Here is a 9,435-nt window from a genome sequence, read left to right as displayed (position 1 = left end):
ATATTTTACACATCCATACAGATAGATACAAAAGAAACAACAAAGACTTTAATGGATTTCTCTATAATGATTTTATATAATTTGGATTTTGAATAATTTTTGATTTAGAAATAACTGAATTTTTTTAACCTATTAATATGTAAAAATATAAAGTATGTAATTGTAATTGTAATTTATTTCATACTTTTCATTTTTAACATCTGTTGCATTGAAGAAATCTGTAATATATAATGGATAATCTATTTTATCGACAAGGAGAAATTTGATATTTTGTTACTACAGACGGGATGCAAAGACTACAAATAAAAAATTTCCATATGTAATCCATGATAGAAGAAAAACATGATGTACTTCATATCACACATTTAGAAAAATTTCGAAAAAAAAATTATCTATCATAGTCCGTACGATTTATTAGAATTTACATAGAAACTATATTTACCTCATCATCGAAAGATAAAAATAAAAAATACTTAAACATACACTACGAATTTTCATTGATTAAGATTCTAAAAAAAAATTTGATGTCTTATTCAATAATAAATAAGCTAAGAAATTAATGTAGACATAAACAGACAATAGATACATACAATATATGCAATATACTTTCTATAATAAAGAGTATATATGCAATATATGCTCTTTATTATTAATATAACAATTAAAGACATGAAAAAACATTTCTCATGAATTTTGCTTAATATTAAAGCTACAAAACATTTAACTATTGATGCCAAGAAAATCAAAAAACAAAAAATAGCACGAAAAACTTAACATGCGATAATCGCAATCAAATTGCATCTAACAATATGAGACATAGATATATCATTTCGTACATATATCAATATTACATACAATTATTATTATTAAAACATAAAATATTAATAATTACAAAGATAAAAATATAAAAATAAAATAAAATATATTCATACACAGAAAGCAGAAAGAATGAACATTTCCCAAACATGATACAAATTCGGAAAGTAGCGCCATCATAAGATTGTTAGAAGAACGCAGAAAATAAATACCGACAACATACAAATTAATGCGCCATCTTACGGAATTCCCTAAAATAAGGAAATGAAAAGCAGCAAACAAACACTACAGCTACGCCATCTAAAATACTACAAACCACTTACGTACACAATATTATCTTATAAAGATATATATAAAAAATATATCTTTAAAGATACAAATATAAAAAATCTTATAATTTTTAATATTAAATAATGAAACAAGAATGTTACACATAACAATCTCGAATAAATAAAAAATTATATTTACCAAATATGTAACCGCGATCGCAGCCAATTAGCTCATATTATTTCTTATAAAATATATAATTGTAACACCGATTTAGCTTCAAAATGATATAATTATATATTGTACATTAAATAAATATGATTTCCCGGGTCTCACCGCGTGGAGGTTGCTGCGTATTGGAGACCCACCCTAACCACGACGTCCCATCCACCCTCCATTTGCACGAAAATTTATTAATTCATAAATAAATTCTCCATTTGATGTATGTTTGCAAAACGTCCAAACTTTTGATCGTTGTGCAACACGAGCAACAAAAGGAGCCGTAAGAAAAGAAACCGGCGCGGAAGACTAAACCTGAAAATAAAATTTAAATCAAGAGAATTTCTATCAATATTTTACATTTCCATCGACATGAAAATGAAAAATGATTGATAGAAAAAGGGCAGGCAAAAAAAAAAAAAAAAAAAAACAAGCGAAATAAGCATCCCAGAAAGCACTACACCCATCTACTTATCTACAGTATCTACTTTTCTACAATATACTACTTTATTTAATAAAGTAGTATCTTGATTGTACATGTACTTAATTTTAAAAACGTTTTCTTTAATCAATATCATTTTCAACAAAATCTTTTTCCCTTGTAAAAAAATCCTGAAACAAATTTAAATTAAAAGTATAACATTAACATTTTACTTATTCTAAAAAGCTTTTCTCCCTCTCTTTCCTAGTTAAACATTTTGTTTGTAATTCTGTTTATTGAAAATCTAACAAATTCTCTTCATAACCATATCTACATTCACACTGACGACACACAATTTTCAAAAAATTTGATACGAGATAAACCACATGTGGCAAGAGGAAAATACAAATCAGGATATATCAATGATAGTTAGTGAACAAAGTCACGTAGCTATCAAGTATCAAATATTTGCTTATAACGAGGAAGTTAAGGATGACAGGATGATCATATTGCCTTGAAAAATAGGAAAACTATTGGTTTGGAAAACGAAACAGAGTAGGAAAGGCGAAATTGCCTTTTTTAATAAAAAGAAGAACAAAACACGGTTTACAAATCCTATATTTTTTATAACCTACCCTACCTAATATAAAAATTAGAATATTTATTTGATGATGAGATGTAATCCATTTCGTTGAAAAGTGAGGAGGATACCTGAAACAGACTATACAACAGAATTAGTGAAACTCAAACAACAAAAATAATTAATTTTCAACAAATGAAGAGATCACACGTTATTTCCTATCTATTTTTTCCTGTTTATTTTCTTCAATTCATACCTGTAACAAACTCAATTACCAGATTAGTAATTAAAAAATAATTATTAATTAAAAAAAAAAAATCAAATTATCAAAATGTTGTTAAGCAATTCATGATTTTAAATGAAAGATATTTATTGATAAGAAAGAAATGCAATTTTTAACAGTATTTTCAATAACAAACGCACTTGATAAGGGGGCGCTGAAAAGAGAAAAACGACGAAAAGGTAACCAGAAGGGTTACCAAAATAATTATCCACTCAATGTGAACCCGAACAAACCGTGAGTGGAATTTTCTTTTTATTTCGCAACACTATTATACTAAAATCTCAAAAGAAAACGCGAAGAGTGCTTTATTATACTTCAAATGCAATTCTTTATCAAGAAAAGAAAGATAAAAAAAAAGAAAGAAAGAAAGAAAGATAAAAAATTCGCGAAAACATATACGAAACTCTGATAAAATAATTTATGCACTCATTATTTTATTGTAGACGCAACACTAAATGCGGAAGATTGCAGCCATACTCAGAGACTGCCGTCGTACAATCACCCTTTGTACAGCCTTTTTGACTGTAATAGGTGATTCAGGAACGAGCTGGAACGTATTTCCACAATCCAAGTGGAAGAAATATGGGCAATTTGGACAAATAAACGCAACACTACTATAAAAAACGCGATCATTCATCAACGCAACACTAATTCTTCAAATGAATTTAATTAATAAACAAAATTTAATGAATTTAATATTATTATTCTATAAATCTAAAAAGCTATTTGAAATATCACGATATCATAAATTGATATAATAAGAAAGAATAAATTCAAGTTCAAATATTCAAAAAAATAAATAAATAAATAAATAAATAAATAAAAAATAAACTAATTCATAATGAAAATAATTAAAAGCAATCGCGATAATTTTTTCAACGCAACTCTAATTCAACCCGTTATTAATCAATCGCAACACTAATGCAAATTTGCCCGCGATTTGCCCATGATGACTGGATGAACGATGGGCCAGCATGCAAATTGGCCAAGACGATACAACATATACTACGTATTACTAAACGAGCACAATGACAAAGTAGTAACAATGACTTCCCATTCTTTGGACCCAGACAAGATCCAAAAAATGAGAAACCATTCGTTGCAGCCCCTCTTCGTGACAGTTTGTCGAGGCCTCTTCGGTCTTCCTCCTTCGGGCGCAATGCCCGCTGAAACTTAAATCTAGGCTCGAGATTCACTAATCGCAAATCAAAGAAAAAAAGGAAAAAAAAAGGGACTAAGTCGCGGAAGCTAAGTGCACATGGACGACCAACGATCGCAATGATCATTCTCCGTACATGCACAGAATCTCGAGCGCAACGTTCGTTTCGAAAGCAAATCACGACCGCGACCGCGAAATTCGAAAAATCGATGAGCAAAGCCAGAGACGAATGGCATAATCGTCCATTTATCGCAGCTTTTCCCTCGATTTATCAAATTTTATTTCCTGAAACAGGTTGTCACGCGAAAAACGCGCCTACCCGATCAGAGACTGTGACAACCTGCCCGGCCCTACCTACTTATAATTAACAGACATGCCAGAAGTATACTACCTATCCTACCTAACCCTATATTTAAAAAATGGCAAAACAGGCACACCAACACACTCATTCCACGATTCTCACGCATAACACCCGGGCGCAAAAGCCTACACTAGGGAAAACGTCCCGGGACGCCTCCGACACCCGGGCTTGGCACACTACTCGCACACTCTAACTTTACGTACCATTTTCCTGAAATCGACTGACGATGGCTAGCGACCATTGCGTGAAACGCGACAAAAATGCGTGTAAGAAATCTACATTTTAATTCTGAATATTTATAAATATGTAATATTTTCTACTAAAATACTAGTCACCAGACTAAACGGTATCATTATTGTGAATCAAAATTGTACCATTATTGTAAATTGAGAATAAAGATTAATAATCTTGTTATTTATTAATTATTCGCAATATTTAATTCATTAATTGCGAATGTGATTCTAAAAAGGGATTGAACAGTGCAAGAAATAATAATTGAAACGACGCAATTCCACAGCCTAACCACACACACACAATGTGGAAACTACCTCGTGCACGATACACTAACGCATCGCCAGTCGCTAAAAAATTTGTATTAACTTATGAACTAGGTCATCATACCCATTGCCTCTCCCTCACTCAAGTAACACCTGGGCACGTGAGTGAGTTCCTGGCAGTGAACACGGAAAGGGTTAAATCTGAAAATCCTGAGCTAAAAAGAAATATTAATATATCCAGTTTTGTATCTAACGGGCTAATATTCTTTCACTTTGCATTATATTCTTATTATATTTCAAATTATTTGTGATTCTACTTTATATTATTTTATTTTATTAATTGAACAAGTTATTGAAATTTTAATTCTTAATATTCTTTCACTTTGCATTATATTCTTATTATATTTCAAATAATTATATTTGTGACTCTACTCTATATTTATATATTTCATTAATTGAACAAGTTATTGAAATTTTAATTCTTAATATTGAATTTAAAAAAGAATTAGAATTATTCATTGTAATTTAACATAAATATTAATAGAAATATCCTCAGGCGATTCCTTCATCAGAGCATATTTTTTATATTTTCATAAAAATAGTATTCAAAACTTATTGCTCTGATTCTAAAATCTATCTGTCGCGAAATATCTTCTTGCACAAAATTTAATTCATATTTCTGAATTACGAAACGAAGAAAATTTCAACTTTACTGTCTACAAATGTTGTAAGTCATATTAAAGTTATTATTATATAAAATTTATTATTTATCATATCACAATAATCAAATTATATATAAAATATATAAAATATATTTGATCCAATAACTTAAAATGTTATTCTCAAGAATTTTGAATAATAAAAATTCAAATTAATTATTGTATTATATTAATACAATAATTATTATACGCATTACTGACATTAGAAAATTACTAAACATTTTATATTAATCAAAAACGCGAAACGCAAGAAGATCCTAGCCTGAACTAATAAATAAAACACAAAAGAAATAATTGTTACTACTCACGGATATTATAAACAAATATCCGCGGTCATTGTGCTCGTGCAAAATTCTACGTATACAACCAGTCATCCGTGTCGATTCGGATCTTTCATCCTACGACATGATTGAATGACCGGAGGAACCAAAAAGCATGCGACTCACCATACGATGCGACGAACGCCTTCACTGTGTTGTAGCCCCAGAAGTCATCGAGAAGAAGCCTGTCATCAGGTAGGAGGATGGAAGAAATCTGTGACAAAACGTCATCAATTTAAAACACGGTTCTCGTTATTCAAACAAATTGAAATATGAAACTATTAAATTTGCAATATGTAATAATGATACGTATTGAAATTATGATTGATTTCTGTTTAAAAGAATAAAACATTTAGATAGAAAAAAAGATAATTACCTCTTCGCGTGATGGATGATCGCCTTATTTTCTTCAAAGAAGCACTGATTCTACCCTGTACCGAAAACGAATATTCAAAATAAAAAAATAAAAATAACAAACTATTAACGCGTTCGTACATATTCTGTAATCGGCGAACAAGCACTGATTCTAATTTCGCGTTTCATTATTCTAATTAAATTTAATCAGAGCTATTGTGCTTTAAAAAATATTAAAAATATTATGACGAAGCAAACACTGATTCTACTTAACCACATTGCGCGTGGTCGCAAATATTTTTTAAGATTAAAGTCCAAGAAAAACTTTCATCAGCATCTGCAATCAAATATAAAATATTCTATGTAATTTTTTTCTTAAAAATATAATATTCGTTATTTAAAATCTTGGAATAGCAAAAAATATAACTATGTTCAACTACTTAAAACTTTAATAAACATAAAAATAGTTTGATATAAAAAGTTAAGTTTCTAATAAATTTTAATAATAATAAAAATATAAAAGATTAAAATCTAAAAAATGAGAATCTAATGATTTCTCTTACCTCTTCGCGTGATGGATGATCGCCGTATTCTCTTGAGAGAAGCACTGACTCTACTCTGTACCGAAAACGAATATTTATAAAAAGAAAAAAATAAAAATAACAAACTAATAACGCGTCCGTATAAATTATAATCGGCGAACAAACACTGATTCTACCTTCGCGTTTCATTATTCTAATTAAATTTAATCAGAGCTATTGTGCTCTAAAAAATATTAAAAATACTATGACGAAGCAAACACTGATTCTATTAACCGCATTGCGCGCGGTCACAAATATATTTTCTGAAATTAATATTAAATTAGTGGCATGGGAAAGAGATAAAAGAAGAAACAATATCTTTTTGATATTTTTCTTCTTCTTTCTATCGTACATTTGTCCTGAAAATATTGTAAAAATTACGAATTATGTATAAATCATGAAAGTGCTTCATAAATTTCTAATTTTTTCACTTTCTTTTAATTAAAACGTAATTTTATTATGAATTGCTTAACAACAATCACTAACAATCCTATAAAACAGAATAAAAATTTATACATACGAAATATAAAATTTTACCACATCAAGAAAGGCGTCCATATTGGAATTTTTCCCGCCTTTCCATCACAGAGCTACCACCATGACGCTACCAATTACACCTGCGCAGAAAAAAAATCAAAATTTCTAAATAAATCAATTAAATAAAAAATTAGAAATTAGATTATGTTAATAAAGTATCACAACAATCAAATCAAATAAAAATTCTCGATATAAGCTATCTTATTAAATTCGACACTCCATTTATACGAAGAATGAGAAATGAACTCAAAATGATTTAATTGTCAAAGAATTATCGATTCTAATAATTTTGTATAAAATATTGAACAAAGATGTATTAATTAAATAAAACGCGCACAAATTATAAAAAAGAAAAATAGTATTAAATTATTACGCATTAAATAGAACACACGTCTCGAGAAAATTTCAAACGTCTAATTTCTCACGACGAATCAACGAATGTCACTGCGCTTCGATTTCGCGCATCGAATAACAACATGGAGAGGGGGATACGCTCGACAATTCGACAAGCCGAAACATGTTTGGACACGAATCCAATTTCTTGGAAACACAATGTTATAAGGATTGTTTCTAGCCTCGAGCAAGATATAAACGACCAAAAAAAGTAAACAATAAACAGAAACGTGAGACGTTACACACAATATATACATATATATATATGTACGATCGAAAATATATGCGACACTCGAATAATACGAACGAACTATGAAAAATTTATTTTATTTTAATACGACTAAAATAATATGAAATAAAGATCAAGAATTTAATTAAAATTATATTAAAAACAGACCAATATACCATTTCAAATTCTCTTTCGAAATATTTCGATATTTCGACGAGACGTTAACGACGCAATAAACGCAAAATGAACAATCGAAGGAAAAAACGCAAAGAAACACAAAAGACTGATTAATTTCGTTTTCACTACACTGAATGGATTATTTAGAAACTTAAATTAGCAATGATTGATAAATTTCGTAATAATAAGAGTAAAATAACTTACCGAATAATCCCAATTCGGCGACGACACGTCCACTCCACACAATTTTCAACTGTAGACTGACGCCATGCGCAGAACGATGCGCAGTGTGATGCGCACTGGTTCGTCTCGCGCCAAAAATTAAGCAGACGTTCTGATTGGCTGGCGTATAATGCTTATTTTTCCATTCAAAAACGCGCGAAAAATTAAAATATTATGTATGTATATTGTTGGAATCCTGCAAAAATATTAACTTATTAAAAACATAATAATAAGAAAATTATTAATTCAACAAGATAAATTATTAAATTAAATAAAACAGATAATTCCATAAAGAAAGATTTTAATATAAAGATTAATTTAAATAAAATTATATTTCGTTTAAATGAAATTTAAATAAAAATAAAACACAAAAGAAAAATTTAATAAAAAAAAATAAATAAATTTATAAAAAGAATGATAGAATAAAAAAAGAAAATAAAAATAATTTAATTTAATATGATTAAAACACATGAATTGAATTTAATTTTAAAATAAATAAAATTAAGAGATCAAATTAAGAAAATATAAGAAAGCAAAATATAAAAATATAAAAATCAACAAAATAGAAAAAAACTAAAACACAAAAGGATATTTAACATAATAATTTGAAAGATTGAAACCTAAGTAAGATATTTTATATTAAGATGAACAAAATTTGAACAGAATTCAAATATCAAGGAGGCATGATATAAAGATAAACAAATTTAAATAACATAAATAATATTTAATACATTTATTTACTGATTGAATTGGAAAATTAAATATAAAAATAAAAAAATTTAACATTGACAATTTGCTAAATTTACTTGTTTTCTTTAAATGTTTTCCTTGATTTATATAATATGTTAAATCTGTTAAATCTTTCTCCTAAGTTTCAGTTCTTTTTGAGTTTTTTAACATTGAGATTAAAGATATTTCTTCTATCTTTCAAACTTATGTTATTTTATAAATACTTAACTCTTATATTATATTTAATCTCAAAGTTGAAAAAAATCTAAATCTAATAATCTAAAAAAGAACAAAGAAACAATTTAACTTTAGTCAATTGAATTTGAAATATATTTATAACAAGAAATTTAACAACATAACACAAATTTGCTAATCTAGTTGTTTTGTTTAAAATAATATCTCTCATGATTTAGTTTTACTAATATTAGATTTTATATTTTTATTATTTCTGTTAGATCTTTGTTTTATATTATATTTATTTCAGATTTCTTTAACTTTAAGATTAAATTTTTCTCCTATCTTTCAATTTTATTTCACTTACAATATATCCTCTTTTTTTTTATTAATTTTG

Source organism: Apis mellifera, linkage group LG10 (assembly GCF_003254395.2).
Source record: "Apis mellifera strain DH4 linkage group LG10, Amel_HAv3.1, whole genome shotgun sequence".
NCBI lineage: Eukaryota > Metazoa > Arthropoda > Insecta > Hymenoptera > Apidae > Apis > Apis mellifera.
Note: the sequence above shows the minus strand (reverse complement) of the source record.